The sequence below is a fragment of the Peromyscus maniculatus genome, chromosome 8 (genome assembly GCF_049852395.1).
Source record: "Peromyscus maniculatus bairdii isolate BWxNUB_F1_BW_parent chromosome 8, HU_Pman_BW_mat_3.1, whole genome shotgun sequence".
Lineage (NCBI taxonomy): Eukaryota > Metazoa > Chordata > Mammalia > Rodentia > Cricetidae > Peromyscus > Peromyscus maniculatus.
This window is the reverse complement of record NC_134859.1, coordinates 53,005,091-53,019,190: the sequence shown is the minus strand read 5'-3', so window position 1 is coordinate 53,019,190 and position 14,100 is coordinate 53,005,091. Positions and strand designations below refer to the sequence as shown.

The following is a 14,100-nucleotide window of genomic DNA, read 5'->3' as shown; positions in this document are numbered from 1 at the left end:
TTTCTGAGAAACTGCTGGACTGTTGTGCCCTCCTCACACTCATTAAGAGACTCTGATCTCTTCACATCCTCCCCAACACTTTTTACTCTCTGTTGTTGATTCTTAATTACAATGGACAGATTCACCAGAAAGTGGGGGCAGAACAGACCCACTGCAACCACACAGGAGGGGGGAGGAGGAGGGAGAGCAGGGGCCTCGGTCCCGGCAGCCACTGGGCACGGAGGCAGCAACAACACAGCCTGTGAAGTTCTGTTTGCTTGTCTAGGGTGAGATCTCACTAGATAGACTTTGGTTGGCTGGGAACTTACTATGTAGGCAGGCTGGTCTCGAACCCACAGAGATCCACCCACCTCTGCCTCCTGGGTGCTGGGTACGTGTACCAACGTACTCTACTTTTTTTTTTTTTTTTTGAGATGGTCTGTCTTGGGGCTGGAGAGATAGATGGCTCAGTGGTTGAGGGCACTTGTTGCTCTTGAAGAAGACCCAGGTTCAATTCCTAGCATCTACATGGTGGCTCACAACCATCTATAACTCCAGTGCCAGGGGATATGATGCCCTTTTCTGCCCCCCCCCCTGGGCACCAGGCATATACATGGTGCATAGATATACGTGCAGGCAAAACACCCATACACATAAAATAGTTAAATTTTTACCAGAAAAGCAGACAATGTGAGGGGCTGGAGAGGTGGCTCCGCAGTTGAGAGTGGTCACTGCTCTTGCCCAGGACTCAAGTTCGCGGCCCAGCACCCACCTTTGAGTGGCTGACAACTGCTTGTAACACCAACTCTAGGGGATCCAGTGCCCTCTTCTGGCCTCCAAGGACACTGCGGGCATGTAGTACACATACGGACAAGCAGGCATCCTCACATACACATAAATAAAAAGAAATAGCTGGTATGGTAATCATGTCTTTAATTCCAGCACTTTGGAGGCAGAGAAAGGCAGATCTCTGTGAGCTTAAGGCTGGCCTGGTCTACATAGTAAGTTCCAGGTCAGTCAAGGATACATATTAACAGTCCCTGAGACCCATATAGAAAAGAACCAACTTCCAAAGTTGTCTTCTGACCTCCACATTCATATTGTGGTTCTCTCTCTCTCTCTCTCTCTCTCTCTCTCTCTCTCTCTCTCTCCATATATATAGTATATGTATGTATAGGTATATAATATATGTTATATATAAAATATAATACAATATTATATAATTTTTAAATGAATAAAAGAAGACAGCACTGAGGAGGCTAAGGCAGGGAGATTCCCATAAGTTTGGGGGCAGCCTGGGCTACATAATGAGTTCCAGACAAAGATAGACATAAAGGGTAGATGAGAAAAGGAAGTAAATAAGCTGGGTATGGTCCACTAACATAGACTCAGCACTCAGAATCCTGAAGCAGGGGATTCCAGGACTACCTGGGGTACATTGAGACTCTGTCTCAAATAAAAGAATAAGGGCAGGAAAGGGGGTGGGAGAAAACCAGGGATCTGGGGGTTCATTCAACAGCAGAGGACATGTGCAGACACTGCAGCCTCAGTAAATCCCCAGCAAAGGAAAAAAAAAAAAAAAAGAGTGTGACCTAGCGAGCATGGTGGGGAATGCCTGACCCCAGCGCCAGCACTTGAGAGACAGTGGCAAGATCACCTACAAATTGGAGGCCAGCCTGGGCTACATAGTGAATTTAAGGCCAGCCAGGGTTTCATAGCAAGACTCTATCCCAAAATTTAAAGGAATCTAGTCTAAACAGGGAAAGAAATGTCTACAATTAAAAACCGAGGACAGTGATTCAGTAACAGACAATCATGCCTTGTGACGCTTCCTGGTCCTCTGCTGTGTTTAATCCCTGTGGAAAGCAAGGGCTTCAACTTCTTTCTGATTCCTTGCTAACAATGTCCCTGTTTTACAGTGAGTGATAGGCGGAGAGTCTCTCTACTCCATGTCTAACCAAGGACCCGCTAACAGAGAAGTGGGAAGATTCCAAAGGTCAGCAGAGTGCAGCAGGGCACCTCTCCAATTCCTGCACTCTGGGGTATGAGGCAGGTGCAGGATCCTCGAGTTACAAGTCAGAGTGGAGCTAGAGGAGGACCACATAGCAAGACCGGTCTTTAAGAGGAACAAATATTGGTGCCAGAGATGCACACCTTTAATCCCAGCACTGCTTAATCCCAGCACTGCGGGAGGCAGAGGCAGGTGGATCTCCCTGAGTCTGAGGCAAGCCTGATTGACATACTTATGGAGCTCCAAGCCAGCCAGGGTTACAAAGTGAGACTTTGTCTCAAACAAACAAACAAAACAAACAACAAAATGTTCACTATCCAAACTCCCCTCACCGCAGATTATTGAATGAGAAACTAATTACAGTCCAGAACTCCGAAGGAGGAAGGCTTCTACGCAAAAGGAATGTCAGTAAATAACGACACACACACACAAAAAGTTAACAATTCAGTTTGAAGTCTCAGCGAATTATAATTATTGATATAGAAAGCCTACAGTGTAAAATTTTAATAATGGCCTGAAGCTCAGTTTCTGGCTGAGCTCAGTTGTGTCCGGTATGAACCGCCTTAGATCCCCAAGGCTTTGAGGACGGTCAATGGAAGGGTGTAGCGCTCTCTAGAGGAATATGGAGCTCCTCCCTCCTCCTCTCTGGTGATCTTAAATTCCTCTTTCAGAAGTGTAAATGACCCATTTCCAAGAGTCAATGGCGACAATTCTCCATCTCTTTAGTCATTTAAATGGTAATTGCTGAAGGTAGATAAGCTAACCACCTTGTATCAAAGGTCCAGTTAGCTTGACTTGAAGTGAGGGCTGGGGACGCAAATCGCACGTCCTTGAACAAGCCCCTCTACCAGCCCATGCTCATCCCCAGCTTCTGGCCAGACACCAGATTTCTCCAATTCAATTCTCAGACCAACTCAAAGCTAAGGTGAATGGCTGGCTTTCTCTTCGGTAATTAGTGTATCTCTAATTGCATGCATTCTGTCGTCCTTGACTGTCCAAGCTCCTCCATAGCCCCAATTTCAACTGAAGCCAACGCGGCAGGCCGCCGGATGGGAGCGAGTCATTGAGATTCTGGCAGCGCTCACCCGGTACCAGCGTGACCCGGTGAGTGAGGAGCCGCTAGGGCCGGGCAGGCGTGACACCACCTGGTGGAACCTGGGGGAAGAGTCTTAAAAGAGGGAGCTCCTCTGCTCCCGGCGCAATCCAGCAGGATCCACCGAGAGCTCGCTTCCCTCCACTGCCCAGCGACCCTCTCCCGCAGGTAAGTGTCACGGCAGTGGAGGCAGCTTAGCGACTGTCCCGCGCTCGATAGCTCTGGCTGGGGCTGCGGTCGGAGGGTGGTGCCCAAGTTTTTTGGAAGGCCGCAGAGGGCAGCTTCGGTTCGCACAGCCTGCCTGCGTGGGATTGGATGGGGGGTGGCCCCGAGTTGGGGCCGTCTGGAGGCGGCCACCCGGGGCGGTGCACGGAGATAGCTGCTCGCACGCAGCAGGAAGCACGCCCGAGCCACAGCCCGGTGCACTTGGTGCGCTCTGGCAACAGCGATGCCCACCAGCCTCAGCCTGCTCTGGGCCGCGACCCCGGCTCTACGCCTGCCCGCCCGCCCGCTCGCCCCGCGGTCGCTCATGGTCACGCCGGCAGGTCGCGCTCGGCGTCTGGCCAAGCCTGCCCGAGTCCCGCCGCGCCCGCCCCTCGGGCCACCCCGCCCGGCCCTCTCCGCGCGCTGCGCCCCTCGCAGTCCCCATCTCCGGCAGCTCGCTATTTTCACACCTCCCAGTGGCCCGGCCTGGGCGCCTGATTCAGTGCTTAGTAATTAATTTGGCGTTTCAGAATGGTCAGCGGGCTGGATAATGGGTGCATTCATACCCCGGGCTAATCTGAACAGAGGTGGGAAGAAAGGCTTTCACAGACAGAAAATGCCATTCGCCGAGCGCTCAAAGGGGCTGTCACTCCCAGAATAAATCGCCGCCGCGCCCGCCGGCTCCTCTGCCCATTTCCATACAGCCCCGGCCCGCGCCTCGGACCCGCCGGCCTCCGCCTGCGCGCCCGAGAATCACTCGCCGAGGGCCTTCGACGGGAAAGTCGGGCGAGAGCTGGACCCAGGCTCAGGCCGAGGCGGCTCGGGAAACAGGAAGCAGGGGGTTAAGGGCACCGGGGACAAAGAGCTAGATTAGAAAAATCAAGTGTCGAGCTAGAAGGAGGCGCAGCTAATTTAACACAAGGATGTTCAAGCCAGGGCTCTAAGTAAGGATCACCGGTCTAAAACCCGTTCGCAAAAGCGTCGGTGGGTGCCCGAGGTCACACCTCGAGATCCTAGGTGTCCTAAATTGCGAGTAGAATAAAAAAAGGTTTAGAAACAGGGCCGGGCTGGTGCAACCCCGACCAGAGCCAGACTTTTATTTTGGGTTCTTTGCTATATCCTGTCCTTCGTCCCGGGGGCCCAGGAATTCACGTGTCATTTGCACTGTTGGTCACTTCTGTCTGGACCATAGGGTCCTCTCCGGGCCAGGGGCTTTTTTCTTATTCAGAATAGCTCCCACTTTGACCCCCAAAAGTCTACTGGTCTGAATGTTGGAGCCTTGGTGGCGCCCCCTGTCTTCTGGTGGGACGGGATCTCTGCGTTCCAGCCACAGCCCTAATGCTCACAGCAGGGCTCTGGAGAGGGCGAGGGGCCTGAGCTGGCTTCGCTCCACCCAGAGCGAGGCTCCTGGGACGACTTTCCTGAGGACAGGGCTCGTTGTGTGTCCACCTGGCTGGGCAGATTTGGCCCTGAGGTGTTGGCTCCTTCAGAGGTTGGGACCTGCAAAGAAGAGAGGCGCTGGGAGGAAGGGGCGGTTCTGGAAAGGCCAGGGTGTGCCCGGGAGATGGAATTCCATGCCACTCACCAACTTCTGACTGGAAGTCACGCCTCCCTTCTGAGGCTCAGTTTCCTCGTTTGCAAAACAAGGGTAAAATGAGATCACATTTGGCCCCAAGTGCTGGAGGCCCTGGGTAGAAGGATCCCACACACTACTCACACCTCCAGCCACCAGCCCCGGGAGCACACACCCCTGGCATTTCCCCAAGTCTTCACCAACACCTCCTTGGAGTGTTAGCAACCCCGCATTTTCTCTCAGGGTGGCTCCACCCACCCCTTGCTGCAGCTGAGTACTAGACTCCAACTCTCTTAGAAACTGCTTTCTAAGTGTCTCGAGATATGGAGGGAGGGCCTAGTCAGAACACCACATTAGTTGATTTAAATGTTTAAACATTTATGTTTTCACATTTTTGTTTATTTTACTATGTACTCCAAACACCCGTGACGCAGTGCGTGTGGAAGTCAGAGGACACCTTGTGAGAGTCAGTGCTCTCCACCATGTGCGTGGGTCCTGGGAAGCAAAGTTAGGTCGTCAGGGTTGGTGTTTCCATCCACTGAACCATGTCACTGGCCCAGAACACTACATTTGAGATGAACTTCCCCAAACATTGATGCCAGTGGTTACAGGGACCATAGTAAAGAAATGCAGCCCACATTTGGGCTCTTCCCCAAAGACCCCTCTCTCCCAGGCTCACAACCTCTGATGGTTCTCCACAGTTCTCATCTGATCAGCAAAAGCAGACCGGTAGCGTAACGAGTGGAGCCTATTTCTAGAAACTAGAATCAAGTCCCAAGAATTTGCAGCCAGTCAGAGCAGCATGGGTGAGCTCAGCATCCTGCCAGCCAGATGAGGAATGATGGCCTAAGAGGGCCGGAGGCTGACTGGATACTGAGTCCCCCAAACCAGCATGCTTCTGTGGTTGGAATACTGTCAGCATCGCACAGACATACAGCCGGGTTCAGAGGTTCCCTCAGCCAGGGAAACCTGTCCAAAGCAGGGACAGGGTGGCCAGCCCACAGTGGGACTTGTGCCAGTAATAACCCAGGTGTGAGCTCTGGCCTAGAGAAACCTAGCACCTGACCCGTTACCACACTGGGCTAGAAAGACACAGGCTAGGAGAAGGTGTGAAGCGGCCGAAAGAAGGACTGAAAAGGGGGGGGGGACAGTGGACAGGGTGAGGAAAAACCGTTAGGAGCGGAGAGGGGCGGGGGGGGGGGGGTGGCGAGGGACAAGTCCCTATTTATGTAAGCCATTTGTAGCTGTGGATTGTAAAACCGGGCAGGATCCTCAGGAGTAATTCATAGTGTTTGGACAAGACAAACATTGTTCGGCTTTAAACAAACCTCCAGAAAGGTCAGCTTGGTTCATCCCTTTGCTGTGAGTTGCTGAGACTAACCAGATGATGAGAAAATCAGATCTTAGGGGAGGGGGCCCCGTCGGGAGGCCTCCTGAGCTCTTGGTATGCTGGGTGATGCTACCCAGTACAAGAAAGGGTGAAAAATCCTGGGTCCTACTCTGGAGCCGGAGGACATTGGACACATCTGTGTACATCACAGATGATAAGCTCTTGGTATGCTGGGTGATGCTACCCAGTACAAGAAAGGGTGAAAAATCCTGGGTCCTACTCTGGAGCCGGAGGACACTGAACACATCTGTGCACATCACAGATGATAAGATTGCTAAAGATCAGCCAGGTTCTAGGGCAAAGCCCAGACTCGCCATGTGAGCAGAGAGCTGATGGGAAAAATAGCTCCTAGAGAAAGAACTGAATTAGACCCAATAAACTCGGTCCCAGATATGCTACTGGCCATCAAAAAAAAAAATAATCTATGTTCCATACGTTTAACATTGAGACATTCTAGTCAGGCCCTTCTTGGTTCACTTAACCAAATATTGTGCTGGTGCCTGCTCTGAAAAGTTCTGTGCTAGGTGTTTAGGATACAGGAATGAGCAGCCGTTCCTGGAGCGGCTCATCCCAGTCCAGTATAGGGTCTCCACCTCTGTCTTCCCTAAGACAGTTTCACAGCCGACTTCTGCACCACCACCAGGGTCTTCCAGGCACCCAGGTCCCTCAGCAGTGAGCAAAGTGTTCCAAAAGTGTTGCTGCCATTATAGCTGATGGCTGTGACTGCATGACTTCACCAGTTCCCAGCTGGAGAGGACATTTTTTTAAATTGTTGCTTACCAGGTCTTATTAATTAATAATATTTTATTAGTAATGTGGTCCAATATTTCTGTGATGTCTGCGGTCATTTCCCCATACATGCTTTCCAGTTGTCCAAGGTAGTGTACATCCCTCTCAAGAGAGTGGTCCCCTGGCGGAGGTAGGAGTAGGTGTCTGGTTAACTGCTTCTCCATGAATTGGTTAGTGATTTGGACACTTTAAGGTCTTTTGAATATGATTTTGCTTTATAGGGTTAGGGATCAAACCTAGTACCTTTGGGCTTGCTAGGTATCTTAGTTACTGCTCCCATTGCTGTGACAAAATACCCTGAGAAGAACAATTTAAGGGAAAAGGCTCAAATTTTTTCATAGTTTGGGGATATCACAGCAGCAGGAGCTTGAGGAAGCAGGTCACTAGGCATCCATAGTCCAGAAATAGAGAGGGACAAATGTTTGTGCTCGGCTCACTTTCTAAAATACAGTCTAGGGCCTTAGCCTAGGGAATGGTGCCACTCACAGGGGGCAGGCCTTCCTACCTCCACTAATCTAATAAAGACAATCCCTCACATACCATGTCCAGAGTCCCTTCTCCCAGGTGACTCTAGTTCTCATCAAGTTGACAATTGAAACTTTATCACTGAACTTAACCCCCAGCCTCTTGATATCCACAGAAGGAAGGGAAGAAGGGGGTGGGGGGAGGAAGAGAGGGTTTCTATCCATATTTTTCACAAGAGGAAGTCTGTGCTCAGGGAGGTGAAGTGCTTTGCCCAGAATCACAGGATGTTAATGCAGGTGCACAATCCTGGGTCTGCTGACCACCCAAGGAGCTCCCCGTGAGACCCCATAAGCCAGGTGCTCAGCCTCAGGCGTGGCAGTGGCCCCCTAGGCTGAGCTACAGACATCAGCTGTATGTAGTCTCTGGCATCGTTCTGGGGCTGGCATGGTGGCCCTACTGATGTCAGCTTCTGTGGTGAGAAAAGGGCCCCCTCCTGCCTCCAAAACTCCTCGTTTCCTCTGACACCTTATTAAGGTTGAAATGTCCGTGCACTTACCCAATCTGTTTGGAATCAGTGATCCGTGTCTGCTCTCCCCATACTGCCTCTTGGAGTCAAGTCTCTAGATTTTCTCCGTGTGGTATATAAACCAGTAATACCTCATTTTACTGACATTTGGGGAAAGTAAGCTGTTCCATATAATTGAATTTTGTGGTTAACAGAAGCTCACGCCTTTAAGCATAGAAACTTTCTAATGTCATCATTTTTCAATAAAAAGAACTTTTTTTTCCCCCATCAAAATCGCCACCCTCCCCCACCTAAATCAGCAGAGTAGAATGTAGCAGGTGTTATCTGGGTGGGTTTGGATGGGTGACCCACAAGCCGTTCAGGGACTCACAGTCATCTCTTGGGAACCTTCATGCTGAGGCTGTTTGCTAAGTCCCCATTGCCTCAGTTTCCTTCTTGGGGGACTAGATGAGGCCACTAAGGCCTGCCGCTGGACCCTTACACAGTAATGCCCTTGGGAGTTCTGACCTGCATCCCCAGGGTGAGCTGTGATGGAGTCTCCTCTCTGTTCAGTGTGTCACCAATCCAGCTAGGTTGCTAGGCCACCGTGGAAGCCTCCTCTGGGAGTTGTCTGGCCCCGTGGAAGCATGGAAGATTTCTGACCTCAGGTTATAAACACCTTTGAGTGAAAAACTCTCAGGGTCCCTGTTGACTAGACTTCCCTTACAGCCATGGTTCTCAGCCTTTCTAATGCTATAACCCTTTAATACAATTCCTCATGTTGCGGTGACTCCCCAAGGGGTTGTGACCCACAGGCTGAGAACCACTGCCTGACAAGGTTCTTTTCTAATACCAAATTCATTCACTTGGGATGGGATTCTGGATCATGAAGGATGCTTCCAACTGGACTCTAGCCAGGAGGTTTCCAACACCTCCATATATATAAACAGGAACAGTTCAAAAGCTCAGAACTCAGCATTGTGAGGAGGTAAGCAGCAGTTAGGGGAGCTCACTGCCTGTAAGAAGAGGACCCAAAGGAGAACTTGAGTAACTTGTTAAGACTTGAGTGTTACTGGTCCCTCTTTTGTTTCTTATATTTACCACAAACTTTCCTTTTTTTTTTTTTTAATGGGGGTGTGTGTGTGCTTGTGTCATATTGGTCTAAATTTCAAGTGGATGGAATAGATAGTGGGAGTGGCTTTTCTAAGGGCAATTAATAAATATGAGTAGAGATGTAGTATGTACGTGTGTGTGTGTGTGTGTGTGTGTGTGTGTGTGTGTGTGTGTGTGTGTGTGTCTAGGAAACCACCTGGTATTTAGAGGCCATGGGTCAAAGGCACTGAATATCCTGTTGAGGGCAGGACCATGCTGCTCAGGAAGGAATTATGCCAATGGGCATCTCGGTGGAACCTGTTGTTAAGGAGTTTGTATTGAGTTTTGAAGGAATCATTTCCCAATCTTAGCTAATAACCTTTCGTGCTTTTTCAAATTATTTCTACCCAGATACACCTGCCTGTGTTCTGTGCCCACACAGATGTTTTTCTAGGCATCCTCTCTGAGGTGGCATCACTCCAGGGTCCTCTCTAAGCCAGCAAGTTTCAGTCAGGGCATCCTCTCCTTTCCGTTGTAAATGTTAATGAGTGGAATCCCAGCCCGATGCTCAGGGGCCCCCCACAAGTTTCTCCACCCGGAGATCCATCCTTTCATTTACACCCTTTGTCTCCTGCCTCAGGGAGGATCTTCCATCCATGACAAAGCCTCCCCCACTGTGACCCAGTTTCTTTATTTTAGGAGTACTTAGGGTGGGATCTTGTCAAAAGTGTTTTTGCAAATGAAAATAAATTACATCTGCTGGGTTCTCTTATCCACATGCATTTTCCCTCCTTCAAAGAGCCCTGGTAGGATGAAAGGGCTGGGTGGATTTGGGATTTGTACTGAGGTCCATGCTCAACTCAGCTCAGGAATCCTCAATCAAGAAGCCTGCACCAAGGGAGGCCTGACCTGGAGATGCAGATAAAGGACCCAACCCTGGAGTGAATTCAGGAGTACTCTCTAGAAGCCCCGAACACCAGACAGGCCTGTTCCTTATGTTCTAACTTCCTTTCCAGAACCCTCCAGGCACCTGCAAGTCCCTTGAGCAGTGTGCCCAGGTAGCCAGTCTGGTGAGCCAGACTCTCGAAGGCTTGAAATGAAAGGACACCCCCAATTCTTCCAGGCTGAGAAATCTGGCAAGTAGATCTGAGGATTGTAATTATTAAAAACAAAACAGGCCGGGCCTTGGATGCACGCAGCTCAGTGGTACACTATCCTAGCATATGTGAATCCCTACGTTAGATCCCTAGCCCCGCCCCCCATATCAAACAAAAGCCTGTCATCTATGGGACATCCACTCTTTTCAAATCCCAATAACAGTCCTATAAAGTGGGTGTGGCGATTTCCACTTCAAAATGATGAAAGTGATTCTCCAATGGGTAGAGTAACTTCTTTAAAGACACACTGAGCGCAACTGGTGAGCAGGAGTCAAGGCTTAGCCTAAACCAACTTCTGTTTCCCAAGGGGACAGGATCAACTGAGGGAGGCCAGATGAGTGCAAATCGCCTCTGGTTGTAGTTTCTAAGAAAGTCCATATTGGAGCCCTAGGAGCCAAGTCCTCTAGGTCTGTCTTGACTGCAGCAGAGAGGTGCTCAGAAGAACAGCGGGTCCAGGCCACCGCTCACACTTCCGGCAGACCTCAAACTCTCCCCTCCTCTCCGAGGATTGAGTGTCACCACACCCTCCTTGTCCATAGGTGCCAAGAGCTGTGAACTCTGGCATCAGACTTTTTTTGTTTTTAATTAAGGTCCGTTGATTTTATTTTATGTGTATGAGGGTTTTGCCTGCTTGTCTGTCAATGTACCTTGTGTGTGCCTGGTGCCTATGGAGTTCAGGAAAGGGAGTTGGATCTCCTGGGGCTGGAGTTACTGATGGTTGTGAGGTATCCAGTGGGTGCTGGGAATCGAACCTGGGTTCTCTGGAAGAATAGCAAGTGCCCTTAACCACTGAGCCATCTCTCCAGCCCCCATAAAACTATTTTAGTTCCCACACCTGTTCTTCTTACCAGCAGTGAGTTAATGATCTCCCTGTAAAATAGAAATAATAAAATCCTAACTCAACCTTAGGAAGACAAGAGGCTCGTGACTGTTAAAGTGACCACAAGAGGACTGTGTGCCCAGCAGGCACAGCATGTGCTTGGTTTCAAAAGTAAAACTCATACTGGCAGTAGTGGCACATGCCTGTCATCCCAGTACTTGGAAGGCTGAGGCAGGAGGATCTCAAGTTCAAGGCCAGCATGGACTATATGGCGAGACCTTGTCTCAAAAACCAAAACAGTTAAGACTTGTGTGCTAGTGTGTATAGCACAGTGGTAGAGCACTTACTTAGCACGAGTAAGACCCTGGGTTCTATCCCAAACTGGAATAAAAACTACAGTAAATGGATCAGTACCTAAGGGAGAGCTCTGGGCTCTTGATGGGATGGGGGTCATCCAGCTCACTTCCCTCAGATCTGTACTGTCTTCTTGCCCTCTTCCTCCCAAGCTCTTGGCCCCGGCCCTATGGGCCCCGTCTCTTGGTACACTCTTCTTTGAATCTTCATCATCCTCACTGACTGCTCTTCTCACCCCCACGATGCCACACAGCCCACTCCCCCTGGGGACCCCTACTCCTCCTGAAGTGCTCTTTCTGTTCTGTACTACTTATACCTGATGCTGAAGGCAGGGCCTGCTACCCTCTCCAGTCCACCCACGTTCCTTCCATCTTTGGTTTTACTTACTTGTTATTTATTTTTTTAGTGTCCATGAAGTTTTATCCAGACATCGCAGTACCCGTTAGTTTATATACTACCTGTGGCTGCTTTTGTGTGGCAAGCCAGTACAGTGATGAATAATTGCAATGAACCATCTGGCCTGAAAAGTAGAGAGTAATTATTATATAGCTCTTTAAAATAAAAAGTTTATTGACATAGATGCTAAATTAAAGTTGAAGAAAAAAATAAAGTGTTCCAGAAGAAATTATCTTAAGATGAGTAACATAGAAGCTTTGATCTATACTTAATAGATATTAATGTAATCCTTCCATCTTTATTAAAGCAATAGCCGGAACAAACCCTGAAGATTCCTGCTTCTTTAAGACCAGCAGCACAAGGCTGCTTTGCTACCTACACCTCCCATGCTAGGGCTGTTCCCCTGCTTCCCAGCCTTGCAGATCAGAGACTCTCCCTCAGCCAGGTGCTGGCCATAGATGTCTTCAGCATCTAGGTATCAATGCAAACAGCACCTTGGCCCCTTTGTCTTTAAGCCATTGTCCCTTCCAGGGACTCCCCCACCCTCACTGGTCCTCCTGGGCCTTGTCCTCCCTCCCGTGGTGGGGGTGGGGGTGGGGCTCCTCCACCTGTGGAATCCTGATCTCTGGCATCCAGTTTTGGGTCACAGCCTCCTCAGTAACCTCCCACCGTGTTTCTTCTTTGGTCTTCCTGGATGCGCTCATTAGCTCGCTCAGTCCAGAAGAAGTTTCAGAAAGGATCGAAACGTACCTTAGCGGCATTGTCCAAAGCAGGGGTAACTGCAATTGCTCTAACTGTCATTGATTTGAGTTTCTTGATGCTGCAATTGGAATAACTGCAGATGGTTCCTGGCCAAATTATGGTGTAGCACAGCTGTCTAATTTTTAGGCTTTACCAGGGCTGCAGAGGTTCTGTGTTTACTGTGTGTGTCCCGTGATGGTGGGGGCTACTACATACTGTCTTTCTTACATGCGCTCCTCAAGCTTAGCAAGGCCTTTATTCTTCCCAGCAAGCATTGTCTTTATCTCCGGGAACAAGGGCGTACGCAGCTCGGGTGCCTCAAACCTCCAGTGTGACAGCCCTTCCCCCACTCAGCTGATCCGGTCATTTCCTATTTCACTGAAACCTGGGAAGCTTTCGGGCCACCTGACTGAGCACATTGCCACCTCTCTCGCTCGCCGGCTCCTTCCTATCACAGAAGGCATGTTCAAATAGCCTTATCTTATAAACAATGGAAAGCCCAGGCCTGCCCTCCTCCCGTATCACCTTCCTGCTAGGCCCGGCTCTCTTTCCTACCGGCTTGTCATCGAGCTGACTGGAAGCCGTCTGTACTTGCTATCTTGACTTTCTCACCTCGCTTTCACTCCACAACCTAAGGCAGACTGGCTTGTGTCCCCACCACTCGGCAGCGATGGCCTGTCAAGGTCACCCATGGCTTTCTCCCTTCAGATCTTATCTTGACCTTCAAGGCATGTGCCATTGCCCCTCTTTCCTCTGAAACATTCTTGTTCGTCAGCGGCTAGGACCCCTGAGCCCCCGGATTCTTCTCTTCAGGCCACTCATACGTTTTCCCATTGTCCCATTCTCCCCTCCCTAGCATGTTTTGTCCTCAGGTATGGAGGGCTGGAAGCCCAGAAGGGTGGCTCCTCCCTCCTAATGCATTCCTGGCAGAAACACCTGGGAATTTGCTTTCTCACCCAAGAACTCCACGGTTGTTTTGAACTCATTCGTGCCCTGCATCCCGCTGCTCGGAGACCGACGTGCCTTCATGGGGTGTATTTATAACCCCCACTTTGAGAAGAAAACACTTGGACATCTGTTTTGTTCATTTGTCTCCTCAAAAGGCAGCATGCTTTAGGAGGGGCATTGATAACTGCAAAGTGCAGGGGGAGAGACTGCAGGTTGCTCACAAACCCCAAGTTCCATAAAAACCACCAAAAGAAGAAATGGGACCATTTTGCCTAGGAGAGGGAAAACCAACCAACCAAACAAACAAACAAACAAAACAGAGAGAGAGAGAGAGAGAGAGAGAGAGAGAGAGAGAGAGAGAGAGAGAGAGAGAGAGACACTCATCTCCAAACTGCAAAGAGACAGATGAGACCTGGGTCATTGGGCAAGGTCAAAATGGACCAAACGTAAAAGTGGCAAAAAGATGGATTTTTGAATGGAGGTAGAGAAGTTCTAGCATATTCCAGAAGACTCAGACTTCTTAGATTGCAAGGTGAGACTGTCCTGCCTAACAGGAAGAACTAAAGGAGATCAGGTTAGACCT

At 49.8% G+C, this 14,100-nt stretch overlaps 1 protein-coding gene across 1 annotated transcript in view; it reads left to right on the top strand.

Moving 5' to 3' along the window:
- Window positions 1-3,102: 3,102 nt before the first annotated feature.
- Window positions 3,103-14,100, top strand: part of Ntn1 (netrin 1) — a 202,685-nt gene continuing 191,687 nt past the window's right edge. Inside the window, exon 1 of the mRNA XM_015992368.3 lies at window positions 3,103-3,251. The gene's annotated coding sequence lies outside the window, so the exon portion shown is untranslated. The remainder of the gene's footprint in view (window positions 3,252-14,100) is intronic.